This window comes from Chelonia mydas, chromosome 2, assembly GCF_015237465.2.
Source record: "Chelonia mydas isolate rCheMyd1 chromosome 2, rCheMyd1.pri.v2, whole genome shotgun sequence".
Lineage (NCBI taxonomy): Eukaryota > Metazoa > Chordata > Testudines > Cheloniidae > Chelonia > Chelonia mydas.
In genome coordinates this window covers 30,729,168-30,744,239 of record NC_057850.1, presented here as the reverse complement: position 1 = coordinate 30,744,239, position 15,072 = coordinate 30,729,168, and the positions used below count along the sequence as shown (strand labels likewise).

At 38.6% G+C, this 15,072-nt stretch overlaps 1 long non-coding RNA gene across 1 annotated transcript; it reads right to left on the bottom strand.

Moving 5' to 3' along the window:
• Positions 1–1,809: 1,809 nt before the first annotated feature.
• LOC122464407 lies at positions 1,810–10,229 on the bottom strand. Its single transcript, XR_006288393.1, has 4 exons — positions 10,211–10,229; positions 8,773–8,875; positions 8,551–8,679; positions 1,810–2,015 (listed from the first exon to the last, which is right to left on the bottom strand). It is a non-coding gene; the product is annotated as an uncharacterized LOC122464407 (long non-coding RNA).
• Positions 10,230–15,072: the final 4,843 nt, after the last annotated feature.

Genomic DNA, 15,072 nt, shown 5'->3' with positions numbered 1-15,072 from the left:
CAACCTGCAGTCATTTTGCACACGGAACTCCTATTAAATTTAATGGGAAATTTTTCATGTGGACATATTGCAGGAGTTATTACTTCATTCATTTGTTTATAGGCAGCTCCATCACAGTCATCCCCATAGTAACTGAGCTAACATAAGCATTTTACCCCTTCTCTTCACAAAGCTCTAAAACACTGCAAAGTTCTGTGTGGAGAGTGTTTTCCCTAGAAAAATTAAAGATCATGAATGATTATAAGAACACTTGCACTCATTGAAGTCATGGGCTACTGACCTCAAAAATAGCAAATTCTGACTCTATATACAGCCGTGTTAGTCTGTATTCGCAAAAAGAAAAGGAGTACTTGTGGCACCTTAGAGACTAACAAATTTATTTGAGCATAAGCTTTCATGAGCTACATACAGCTCACTTCATCAGATGCATGACGCATCCAATGAAGTGAGCTGTAGCTCACGAAAGCTTATGCTCAAATAAATTTGTCACTCTCTAAGGTGCCACAAGTACTCCTTTTCTTTTTGACTCTACGTAGTTAATCACAATTGGTGTTGTATAATTCATTCAAAATGTGTCTGGAATTATATTGGATCCTATCAGTGGACACTGTCTGGTGTAGTGACTGTAAATTTAGAAGTCTTCTCTTTCACCAGTTATTTGGAAAGATCGTCAAGAGTAACAGAATGATCCCTTCCTTTTAATTAATAGGACTGTAAACTGTCACTGAACTGGAATTCACTTTTCCTTTCCATCTATAATTTCCATAATTTATTTTACATCAGCCTGCATAAATATTACCATAGCACATCTAATTTATTTTTCAGGTTAGTGCATTTTGATAATTGTGAAATTATAACATACTAAATTATGTTACCAATTTTATCATACTCCGGTACAGAAAGAAAATAGGAGCCTGATTCTAAAGCTCTTACTCATGAGCAGTCCTTATTTCAGTGAATCTACTCGTATTAGCAGTAACTGTTCACATATGGGGCCCAATTCATCTCCTACGGAAGTCGTTGAAAAGACCCCTATTAACTTTGAGGGGAATTAAATCAGGATCTTACTACTAAGACATTAATCTATGGTCTTCACTCAGCCAAGTAATAATACTGAGGAAATACCTCTTGAAAATGTGCCTGCCCCCAGTGCTGAGTCAGTGTTAGAGTCTCTAGTCTCTGATGTAACCAATATAATATGGAGATCTCTGGCACAGGAATTACAAGGCCAAAGAGCATAAATGTCCTTTAAAAACAATAAATGTTCCATATCAAGCCCTCACCAGCTACAGGGAGCATGTCACAGATGACAGTCCTTCAAATTCAAGCTCCAAATCAGACATATCCTTCAAAAGATTAGCAAACTTAATATCTAGAGGTAATAAATTAATAATTTGATATTTTTATGTATTGTAGGAAACTTTCTGTGACTGACAGTAGAACTCTGCACCCATGGTCACAGATAGGTTCTTCAACATGGAACTTATACTTAGGCAATAAAAGTTGGATGTCTAACAACCTTGGGAGCCTCTGCAAATCTCACTCCATAACATTGAGTTAGTAGGAGTCTACAAACAGCATTGTTTGCTGATTTATTAGAAAATAAGGTGTGGGTGAAAAATATCAAGCTTTTGGGTCTCCCAGAAACAACTCATAATACCACTTTTGCTAGGATGGCTTGCAGAAATTCTAGATCTACAACCTGACAGCTCCTCTGATACAATTTTAAGAAAAAGGTGGATAAGCAAGTTTTGTACACTTTTAATTCTCTGTAACTCTCTATGTTGTCTAAAGATTTCATTTGTGGTCATGATACAAGGTGAAGGCAATCCTAACGAATTATTTGTAAACCATACATTTTTGCTGGAGGCAATGATGAAGGCTTTTGCTGAAGAGGAGTCTGGGTCATGATTATTCCCGGTTGTAAGTTCAGAATTGTTGTTGGAGATCATGAATATGTTATTTACTACTACAAAAAGTGCTGGACAGCTTGTAGTACATCCCACTGCAGCTGCCTGGGTAGAGAGAGAGGAGGCAGATTTTACTTTGGAACCTGGATTTCAGTGACTGACACGGTTTGTTTGGATATCTGCTCATGGCAGGCTCTTCCATGTCTTCATCTGCCTGAGACAATCTTTGCCCAGTGTTTAGATCTTCATCTTAATATGCTGAATGCTCTCAACTGCTGCTGCCTTTGGGGAATGATGAATTCCCTCAGGAGGGCATTAAAACTGGGCCCTAAATGAATTAATAGCACTGTACATCATAGGATCCCTTACAGATAACACATTGTCTTAAGTCACTACTTTTATTTAGTTCCATGAAGTTTCCAGTAAAACTTTAGAGAACCCTTACCATTTCTACTAGGCAACTGACTTATACTGGCCCCTTTAGGTGGTAACTTCAGACAAATTTTATTCCATAAAATTTTAGCGTGAGCTTTGGTTCCCACATTGTGCTGTCTGCTAATCACTGTGGGAAAATCATAATGCATCTTGGACCAGCTTTAAAAATCGCATATCTGATTGTCCCGTTAGAGTTCTAAGTAAATATTTATCCCAATTATTATTTTCTCTATGGTGCTAAGTTCTGACTCTCCAGGGCTCTGTATGCATTCTATATTGTTTAAACTGTTCATAAGTCATTTATAAGGATATGTATAATTGTAGTGTTCCTAAGTGGTAGTACTATTTCACCTTTTTAACAATAAATTTTTGAATATATGATCATTTTCACATCAGAACATTTTGTCCCAAGTAACTGCATCGTTTCAAGGGGAAAACAGTGAAATCTAAACTTTGAGAACATGGCAGTGATACATTTCAAATTTGTGGAAGGATGAATTTTAATTCAGATTCCAGCAGATCAGGTGTTTGAATTAGAAGAGGACTCAAAATGTAGTGTGTAGTCTGAAGGAATATATTATATCCTCTAGTTCAGAAACAGCTGTAGGTTCTCATTACCTGTAGTTCATGTTGGTAGTTCATGTTTCAACTCTGTTTATTGATTTTTACTGCCAGTTACAACTTTCAAAACACAAGAAAAATGTTGAGGAATTGATCAAAGTTAGCCATTATATAATTAGACGATTAAGTAGTCTTGTTACAAGTAAAATTTTTTAACCCACCTATAGCACTAATAAACAGAATAGTACAGGAAAGCAACTAAACTTGGCAGTGTGTATAAATCTTTAATGGGAGCAGGTAGATGTGAGCTGAATGAGTATTTTAAATGACAACTTGTACCTTCAGAAGTGTGGCTATATGGCTAAGATCTGTTCAGAACTGGGGGGGGGGGGAGGAGGGTGACATAGGGGTATCTTCTTGGATATGTCTATTGGTTTTGTTGGAGACCCCAGGGCATGGCCACTAGTTAAGTCGAGGGGATGGAAGGCCATAAGGGTCGAGGAAGTCTCCCTGTTGAAGGCCTAAGGGCTTCTTCTCAACCCCCCTTAATAGAATTCAGGCCTGGCTGGTTTAAGTAAGCTATTTTGCTTTTAAAACAATGTTGCAGCCGCAGATAATGCCTTATAGTGTAAGGTTTGCTGATGCCAAGTTAAAGATAATAGGAGATAGTTACAAGGCCAGACAGAATGTGCTGGTTGTTTAAGTTGCTAGGAATGCTTGTTAGCAGGTGCAGGAAATAAACATTGTTGTAACCCATATAAGGAAGGCAGAGTATTTGTGCAAAGTTTTAATTGGCTGATGTGTAGTGCAGTAGCATTAAGGAATATAAAAGTGTGTGTAATGACCTGCTCTGGTGTGCAGGATTTGAGATTCTATTCTCCCTGTACCTTGTTTGCAGCTGCAAATAAACTTTTCTGCTTCTCCACCCCGTTGTGATTATTGAGTGAAACACACCAGGTAACGAACCCCTGCTGTTGTTTTGCCTTTCGGCAATGGGTGCCGGCAACAGTTTCAAAGTTTTTAAAGGGGCGGGAGAACTCCATAAATGTCTCTGAGTTTTCATATGTCACTAATTTCCCTTGGTGTATCATCAGGTCCGTTTATATTGAAACATTGTTTTTTTCCCCTAAAGAGTGCATATGCCTTAAATGGAGGTTTGTTAAGGGCTGAATTTACAACAAAGAACCAAGATGCAGATTTTTTCTTAAAAAAAGTAATTATAGCTACTCTGTACTCTTTTCTATGAAACAAAATAGTAGCTAGAAGACATCTGAGCATTCCATATCAGAATCCACTTGGTCAGAAGTCCCAAAACAAAGCCATTTCTGTAATAATCTTTTCACCATGACAGTATTGCTGATAATTTCTTTCCATTTCTGTTACTTGCAGCTCAGCATGGATAGGAGCAGAGGTATCATTCCCCTTGTCCAGAAATGCTTTCCTAAAAAGAAGTGCTTCATTTCTTATTTGGGTCCCAGAGCTGAGGCCAGATTCCCCTTACACGAGTATTACACCAGCATTATTCCATTGATCCCCCTAGATAAGATGTTTTAATGGTTAATCATCCTTATGATTAAAAGTTCACATAGTATTTCTGGTTTTAATTTGTTTAGCTTCAGAGTCCAGTTGTCTGATTTTGTTATGCTTTTTTCCTCAAGACTAAAGAACTGTCTACTATCAAAAATTTTTCCCCCAAGTAGGTACTTTTAGACTATGATCAAGTGACCTCTTGAATAAATTAAATCAGTGGTTCCCAAACTTGTTCTGCCGCTTGTGCAGGGAAAGCCTCTGGAGGGCCGGGCCGGTTTGTTTACCTGCTGTGTCCGCAGGTTCGGCCGATCGCAGCTCCCAGTGGCCATGGTTCGCTGCTCTAGGCCAATGGGAGCTGCTGGAAGCAGCGGCCAATATGTCACTGGGCCCGCACCGCTTCCAGCAGCTCCCTTTGGCTTGGAGCAGTGAACTGCGGCCACTGGGAGCTGTGATCGGCCGAACCTGCAGACGCGGCAGGTAAACAAACTGGCCTGGCCCACCAGGGGCTTTCCCTGCACAAGCGGCGGAACAAGTTTGGGAACCACTGAATTAAATCAATTCAGCTTCTTTAGTCTGTCACTGTCAGGCATGTTTATCAGACCTTGAATCCGTATTTTTGTAGCTCTTTTCTGAATGCTTTTTGATTTTGCAACAACTTTTTGAAGTGTGGATATCAGAACTAGACACAGTATTCCAGAAATGACCTCACTAATGTTGCATACAGAAGTAAAAACACCTCCCTACTTCTACTTGATAATCTCCTGTTTACCCAAGGATCATATTCACCCACTTAGCTACAGGATCACTCTGGAAGTTCACGTTCAGGTGGTTATTTACCATTACTCCTAAGCCTATCTGTGTCACAGCATTCCAGAATACTGTCTCCCATCTTGTAAGCGTGACCTACATTCTTTATTACAAGATGTGTGCCCTTGCATTTGGCTGTATTAATCACATTTTTGTTCAAATGTGTCCCCCTTACCAAGTGTCTCAGGCCCATCTGTATAACTGACCTGTCACCACCCCCCCCATCATTTACTATTCCACCAATGTTTGTGTCATCTTCAAATTTTACTAGCAGTGATCTTATATTTTCTTCTGGATCACTGGGAAAGATATTGAATAGCATTAGGCTAAGAATAGGTTCCTGTGAGACACCACAAGAAACACCCTCATATAATTTATTTCAACTTCCCTTGAAGCATTATCATAAGGAGGACACTAGACTAGATAGGTTTCAGAGTAACAGCCGTGTTAGTCTGTATTCGCAAAAAGAAAAGGAGTACTTGTGGCACCTTAGAGACTAACCAATTTATCTGAGCATGAGCTTTCGTGAGCTACGGCTCACTTCACTATGTATCTGATAAAGTGAGCTGTAGCTCACGAAAGCTCATGCTCAAATAAATTGGTTAGTCTCTAAGGTGCCACAAGTACTCCTTTTCTTTTTACGAGACTAGATAGACAATCAATCTTGGTCCCTGTTCTTCCCTGTAGTCCTTGAAAGACCATGTTAAGATCTGATATAGCAATTCCTGTGTTCTTACATCATGAATAATAGATTGGCTAGCTGATGTTTAGTAGTTTCTTCATCAGTTCACTGGGTGCCCAGAAGCAACTGTCATCAAGTAAAGATTATGCTACATAAGTAGTCCATTAAAGTCAATAGGACTACTTCTTTAGAAAGGAGCTATTCATCAGGTCCTATGAGTGCTCATCTCCAGCAAGTAAAATTGCTTAGAATCATAGAACCATAGGGTTAGAAGGGACCACAAAGGTCATCTCGTCTAACCCCTTGCCAAGATGTAAGCTTTGTTGTGTCTATACCATCCAGGACAGATGGCTATCCTCCAGCCTCTTTTTGTAAACCTCCAGTGAAGGAAATTCCATGACTTCCCTAGGCAGTTTATTCCATTGTCCTACTGTTCTTACAGTTAGGAAGTCTGTCCTGAGATTTAATCTAAATCTGCTATGCTGTCATTTGAACTCATTGCCTCTTGTCCTGCCCTCTATGGCAAGAGGGAATATTTTTTTCTCCATCTTTTGTGGCACCCTTTCAAGTATTTGAAAACCGCTATCATGTCTCTTCTTAATCTCCTCTTTTCCAAACTAAACATAGCCAGTTCCTTCAGCCTTTGCTCACAATAGCGTGCATTCCATCCCTTTGATCATCTTTGTCTCTTGCCTCTGGATCCCGTCCAGTTTCTCTACATCCTTTCTATACAGTGATGACCAAAATTGGACACAGTACTCCAGGTGAGGCCTAACCACTGCCAAGTAGAGGGATACTATTACCTCCTGTGACTTGCATGCTATGCCTTTGTTAATGCAACCCACAATAGTTTATTTTAGATGTCAGCAATCCTGATTTATATTTCTCATCCTAAATGCTCTGCAAGTTAATACAGTACATATGGTCTTCTAACAACATAACAATTTGAAACAGTACATGCCACCAGGAAGAAAAAAATGTTGATCTTCAGTAACTTCTGAAGTCTGCATTCAAAAAGTGGGGGCCAGTAAAATGGCAGCCCAGAGAAACAGGAGAGGAACCAAAAGGTATGCATGTCACAACCAGTTATTCCATCAAAGAATGTGCATCATGGGGAACCATGAGTTTCCTACAGTCTGCAAGAACATTTCCTTTCTCATCAAGTGATCTGCCAAATCATTAATGGAATGACATCCTGGCCCCATTGCCAATTATAAACCCATTTCTCTAGTACCTAACTGTAAAATTGTACAAAGTTTGGAAAAGAGATGCAAGGTGGTTGCCCATATTCTCCTTAACAAAAACATTTTTTGAACTTTAATGGCCAGATCCTTGGCTCTGATAGTAATGCAATGCAGCATTGCACCTGGCTTTAGGTACTGATTGAGGGTTCTCCCAGCATAAGGGAATTCTTCAGTGATGAAAGGCTCTGCTTTGCCACATCCCAAGCTTCCAGCGTACTTTTACCAAAGATGCTCATCTAGAACACTACCGAGTAAGCTAGGCAGTTTAGGAACCGAGTGAATTTAGGCACCTACGGGGTTCAATGACAGCTGAGCAATAGTTCTGACAATACCCATGGTGCCTGATTTTTTAGACATCTAAAGTGACACTTAGGTGCCTCAGTCCCTTTGTGAATCTAGCTCTAAGCACACATGGATGAGTGTGAACACACTTTGGGCAAATGTGATAAGGTAAGAGCTATACCTATTAAACTATGCTCCTAAAAAGGGGCTGGAGAGATGTATGTCAAAAAAATGAAAAGATGCAATTAAAGCAGCACACGACTACACAGAGAAAGAGAGAATTCTGTCTAAAAGCAGGCACAGCAGACAGACAGATCGCCCCTGGACTTTAGTGGAGCCAGGAGTTCAGCCTGGATTTTCTGAGTCCCAGATCATGTCCTAAATCCTTGCTCATTAAGGAGGTTCTATAATTAAAATTACCTGAGGGCAGTTCTGTTGTTATGCTTACCATCGATGTTCTAGATGAAAAGGACTTCTGTATGTACAGAGCCCGATCCTGCTTTCATTAAAATCAGTGGGGATTGGATCTGGACCATTAGGAATTAAATAGACAAGGAAGAAGTATCCTGAATATTCACCTCACTGATTTATCTTTGCATTAGAATCCAGCCTTTGCTAAGGTCCCCAATTCTACCTACTGATCAACAGATGGAACATCTTGTTTACTTTCCTGCACATGTTCCATGCTGTATTGTGGAGAGGCAGCCATATGTAAGGGAGGAAGATGAACAGTTCAGCATTTTAGAGTACTAGATAAAGTCATGCCATAGAAGTTCAAATGAATACTGTAGAATATGACATTTTATTGCTAATTAATAGGTATTATAATGCCTGCACTTCTCTTAAGTTCAAGAAATCACCTCCCCCTTTCCCTGTAAGAGTTATAGTATATTCTGTCCCCACCACCATCTTTCATCATTCCAGGTGACCTAGGCAGAACAGTTCTATTTATTGCTCAGTCACAGTGGAAAGAAATCACAAATGAAAAATCAATTGATGTTTAGTTTCAGAAAAATTAGTTTCCTTTATCCTTTTACCTCAATTTTTGAAGGGGTAAATAAATATATAAACTTTATGTTAATCTTAATTAATAATGTACCTCAATGTCCAGTTTCTTCTCATGACCTCTATTTATCTCATGCTGAAAAGCAAGCTGCTCCAACTTGTGTTTATACCATTTCCCATCTTGTACCCCGAAAACCTCTAAATGATTACAAGCTTGCATAACCTATAACAGAGAAGAAGGAAAATCAGGGACAGATAGGAATGTGATGACCTAAGACAACCTGTTTATCTGTGTAAGACCAGTTTGAGCACCCACCTGTAAGCTACTGTACTGACTCACAAATTACGCACAAATGATGGCACAGCCAGGAATGAAGTTTGTTTCTTCCTGCATTACATCAGACTGCAGTCTTGAGCGTCTGGTGGTAAAATGATTTACCAAGTCACTTGTTTTCAATGGGAAATAAATATACACATAGAAATAAAATGCTATTTCACTAGGGATGCCATTTTAAGTGCAAGCAGGGGTGGAGAGCGGGGGATGGGAGGGAAGTAGTGCAGTCCAGCAGAGGTCAGGAATCACTTAAACATTCCAGGAGATGAAGGAATGCTGGAGGAAGTCAAAGACATCAAAGTCAAGTATATTTGACACCTCTTAGCTAAGGATAGACACAAAGCCCCAGATCCAAACAGCACAGAACTTTAGTGAAATTCAGATCGAACTCCATAATCAAATTTTGCAACTTGCTCCTCTCTCAGAGAAGGGGTGAAACCCTCATTCTGATCAACTGTGAGCCTTGGGGAAGTTTAGATCTCACCTCTGAATTTTACATCTCATGCCCACTTCTACCCTTCACCAAAATGGTTCCTTACGGGAATTTTCTGCTTCCTGGGGTGGATAAAGGGATGTGGGAAGTGTTACTTGTAGTTTTCAGTTTGAATCCTGACCTGGTTGTCTGAAATTAGATTCCTAAATCCACATGCAGTGTTGTAAATACAAATGGCCTGGTTTTCAGAGGTATAGAGCATCAGCAGCTCCCACTGATCTTAATGTGAGTAACACCGATGAAATTGAGAGCAGAATCGAATATTTTCTTCACAGAGCTAATTAGAAGAGAAGTGATCTCTGGTAGTGATTGGCTATGAATGGGCATTTAATCAATTACTTCCTGATAAAGAAGTTACTGCTCAAATTTTTATTTGGAAAAAGGAACTCATGACAAGCTGGGTATTGCTGTGGATATAGAAACAAGAAGCAGCATACACCTGCGTGTGTTTCAATGCCAAGGCCACAACTCTTACTTAACTGCAGTAACCACTCCAAACGACCTGGAAGGACAGTTCCAGTGTGGACCTCAACTGGCACCAATGGCTTGATATGAAGGCCATAACCATTCTACCCCATCACACCTGCTCAGGGACCCTGATTGGAAGCCAGACCCCTGCCCCCGCTCCCCATCCACTCCAGAGATAAGGAGACAATGAAGGGAACTGCCTACTCCATGAGGCAGAGAAACACACCTTCACCATGCATTGCTGTGGCCAGGAGCAGTACCCAGGCAGCCCACTGAGCTACAGGGATCACAACTGGACTTCAGGATGCAGGTGAAAATGGTAGTTCGCCAGTTTTGCTATACAGTGAAAATCACTCCTTACCCCAAAACTAGCAATCAGCCTATCCCTTGGCATTGAAGGAGATCTAGCAACTGGTTGAAGGTTGAGACTGAAACAATGAGTCCAAAATAGCTACTTACCCTAGACAGTAAACTGTAGCCATCTCTCTCCCCTACCAGCTCATCCAATTAAGAGCCAGTCACCAGGCGCCATCACCATCCCCACTGTCCAATAGTAGCAGCAGTAGACAGGACAGGATCTGGTGCCTAGATGTAGCATGGAATGTGTGTGTGTGGGGTGGGGTGGAAGGGTGGAGATGGGAAAGCAGAGAGAACTCATGGAGCTTTGCTCTCACTGCTCCTGATTGAGATATCATCTTCTGCTCCCCCCACCTGGGTATCTCCACTGCTCCCCAGCCCTATCAAAGCCACATGCTGGCAAGCAAGGTGCAATCTCTCTGTTTTAGCTAGCTCATGCTTTCAGGTTTTTTCAGGCCCTGTCACTCCATCAGGCTTAATTCTGCTAATTACTGAGCACTGGCTCCAATCCATCAAAGCATTTAAGCACATGCTTAACTGTAGGAACATGAATAGTCCTTTAGAGGTCCTTAATCTTTCAATATATATGTAAGACTTATTGTTTGCTGTTATTAGTAGTGTAAACTTAAAAGATACTGTAGCATGGCATATGCTTTAATATATGGCACTCATCTAGGGTTGAATATCACTTTCCTTTTAGTGGTTGGGTTTAAAAGAATTGTAAAACATATTCATACTGAGAGAAATAATAACCATCTAGATTTGTTGTTTCTGGGTTTCTTGTCAATTTACTTGTGCATTCAGTACAATAGTAACCAATTAAAAGAACTATTTTATTTGCAGTAAAAGTCCAATATATTGAGCATTGTGCTTTTCAGAAATAAAGCATTTTCTCTTAATATATAAACCAGCTCTGAAATTGTTTCAGATAATGAGATTTTTCTTTTATCTTTTTCCAATTAATCTTTCTTTTTTAAAAGGGAAATTTAGTGTTCTAATAACTTGTAGATCAATAACTCTGGAGACGGAAATCCTATAATTATGAAACAGGGCTCCTTCACACTCCCTGCTAGTATGGAGCAACTCTGTAACAGCAGGACAAATTCTAAGAGTGAAAGGGTAATTCATTCATTCATCATTAGATGTAGCCCGGGGTTACTCTGGGTTCTGACAATATAACCAAATGTACAGCATAACCTGTGGCAGAAAGTCCCCTGGGCAGAGAGTTTTGGCTCTCCATTGTGATTAGAAACCCTGCTCAACCACTTTGTTTTACTTGGGGTAAACATTTTATTCACTTCACACAGTAGCATACAGGTATTTAAGAGAAATAATTAAGAGATCAAAGTACATAGTTCTAGTAACTTTGATCATAAAACAGCTGGTGTATGTTTTCCTGAATCTTTACATACTCTACATCTTTTCCGTCTGTGGAATATATATAGGTAGCTGAAAAAATGATACTTTAATCCAGTTCGCAGAGATTTATCAACAATGATCTTTGTTGATCATCATATTCATTATTCTGCCCTTTAAATACAGTGCTTTGTACAACAATGGCTTCTTCTCTTACTCAGTTCCTGCTTAGAATACCGTGAAGGTAGTGGGAAGAAGGTCTAATGATAATGAGGATTCTTAATTTTTTGCATATTATGAATATATGGAATGACTCTCGGAGTAAGATAATTTTCAAGGAGAATACAGCTAGAAGAACCTGGTCCTAAGTAAAGCTAGAAGTCTTTTATTATTTGTGCTTGTTTTTTGCATACACTAATAAAATTATAATACCAAATTTTCCTTGCATACTACCCCTATCAAAGTCTTGTTTCCTGTGTCCATTCCTAAAGGTATTCCCGTCTATTTCTATAAGTACAATTAGAAGTACAGTATGTATAAATTATTCTACATAGGGTAAGATTGTGGTCTTCTATAATATGGCACATTATTATAACCCAGCTTTCCGGTTCCTGATCTAGAACTACAGACCCTCGTTAACTTTTATGTTTAAAGGTAGCAGGATTCCTTTTCTGATTTATATATATATATATATATATATATATATATATATATATATATAAAAATTTCTTTTGGATTTAAGCTCTTCATTTTGGAAATTAATTTCTTTACAGTTAACAGATCCTCTTTATGGCACTCAGTTGAATAATATGGCTGCTCCATGCACAGACTTCTCCTGTCCCTCTCACAATTCAGTGGCTTAGGGGCTAGCCACAAAGTTCAAAGGGCCAACATAGGAATACTCTTTAAAGAGTAAAAACTCTTTCCAGGATTACATTAGGCTGTGACAAATCCTCCCCTTTATGCACAATATTACATTGGGTTATCTGTTTAGGTTTATTCAGTCTGGGCGCAGTAATGCTTACTTGAACAATTTTCCACAAAGCAGAATTTAAAGGCACTTTCCCCTTGAAAAAAATGCAGTTGATCATACTGCTTACTGCTTGACCTTCAAGAGGGCTAAAACTGCTTTCAGGTTTCTTTAAATAAAATTGGCCATATTGAAAACCTGATAGTGTTGCTCAAACTATTACTAGAACAAAATATTTGAAACATATACATAATCTTTCTGTCTTAAAAGAAAATTGTTTGCTGAAAGTAGAAATGTTGAGCTCCTTCGAGCAAGAAAGTCAAGTAAGGTTCACCAGCATTTCTCCCAGATGTCAAATTTATGATGGAAGAATTAACACCCTTTCAGTTTTCCTGGAGCATTTTCAGGCAGTGCATCAAATTCTTAGTGGACTGTCAGAAAGAGAACGTTGGGTAGCAGCGAACACATAATTCAATACGTGTTCAGCCATGGATTCATCTGCCCTTAGAACTGCAGGGGTTTGTGACACAACTAGCTGTCTTTATTCCAGAATGAAAATGCTGACACATGCAGCGCCTGACCCTGGAAATGCTCTCTACTTGGCAAGTTTTCAACATGCCTCCATTGATTTCCACATCAATACTTACGTTTGCTAATACAATTTATAGGGACCTAGGTTCATGAGCATTCATTTGTACCACTATGTCAGTGGTTCAGCAAAGTTATTTAATTCTGCAGTCCTTGTGAGTTTGCAAATATCAGCATGTGGAAAAGACTCAGACAGTACCATCCAGAAAAAGGTTGGAGCGGAACAAAATGAGCAAGTAAGCCCATTAATGAATAAAATCAAAGAGAATTACTGAGTTGTTGATCTACTTTTTAAAGTAGTTTTTAAGTCAATCACATAAATTGGGGAAGAAGAGCAAATATCTAAAGACAGTAGGAAAATAACTAAGACGTTGTAAATATTGTTGATAAAATGCAGGTAAAGCGGGACCAGAGTGGAACTGGCTAATTAGGCCCCAATATTATTCATATACTTAATTGTATCCTATGAGTCTACTCATGTTTAAAGTTAAGCAAGAACATATGTATTGAAGGATCAGGGCCTGGATTATTACTCAAACATTTTTTAAAAAATCCTGATTAATTGGGAAAACCTCTGCCAAAAGCTGAAAAACCCTTCAAATGTTGTGCGGACCTTTAAAAGAAAAAGGTGAAATGATTCTGGCAATTGCTGTCCAGTTCTTAAAAGCATGGTGCACCCTCAACTCTCATTGAGCTCCATTTAGAGTTGAGAGAGCCCTTTTCCTCATGGAATCAGACCCAGTATTTAACTTTAATAAATTACACAAAATGTAAGAAATACAGTAAATCTGCAATCACCCAACACCAGACAAAGAATAAATCCTGCTGAAAATAATCAAGCCTTTGAACTAACTGGATAAAGGGGATAAACCAGATATAAATATCTGGATTTTATTAAACCATTTGATATGATACCTTTGGTAAGCTTTCCAGGAAAAAAAAAATCAAATTTGGATTGGGTATGAGAACGATGAACTGGCTTGAACACAAAATTAAAGCCCATAAACGAAGAGTAATAATACCAGCAAAAAGTCACATTCACATCTTTCATGGCAGAGGGCACTGATAGAGCCATCTTATTTAAATTCTGTATAACATAGAAGAATAAATTAAAATAATATTAATGAAGGGCCAAATTGTATCTTTAAATGTGATAGCCCACCAGAATAGGAGAGTGAATTGGCACCATACATGTAAGATGTTTTGATGAATAGAATTAAACAGAGTAAGCAAGCCCAACGCCAGTATGCTTAGGCTATATGTTCTATACAGAGAGTCTAAAATACACATCTTTACATATCAAATCTTTTCTAAACAGCAGAGAAATTTCAGGCTTTCCTTATTCTATAAAGCCAAGAAAGAAGTTTCAGTTCTGAGAGTGAAAATTGTGAATTGGATCTATAGTAAGTGTCTGAGTCAAAGCCCATTGAAGTAAATTGAAAGACTCCTATTGATTTTAGTATTTTTTAGAACAAAGCCTAAATGCATGGAATTCAAACTATGAATCTGAATTCATTAAGTACATCATTTATTGCCTTTCACTAAGACCAGTCTAGGTATGTTGATATAACGGACTAGGTGGATGACTGATGCCAATCAAGTTCAATTCTGCAGCAAAAAAAAAAAGAGCTTAGAAAGTACAGACAATAGGATAATTAAATATGTATACGGGAGTATGTAATACAGAATCATCCTTCTTTGATTTAATCAAGGGAATGGTAACCAAAAATGACAGTCCAACAGATAGAAAATGGAAAAAGCCAAGATGAGTTTTCAACATGGAAATTTTACTATCAAAGAAACTACTCAATCTAATCAAAACTATATATTATCTATCTAATCTGCTAGGTCTATGTCTACTACTTAGAGAGCATCAGTCAATGCAGTATCTTTATTACAAACACAGAATACAAATTAGAATAAAAAATTGAAAGTGGAGTCTACTCTTGACATCCTGTGGTTTGATACCTGATATGCAGATATTTTCTTCTTCTTCCTAAAGTTTTCCTTTACTCTTCCACTAATCTTTTTTCATATTTTGCTTTTCCAG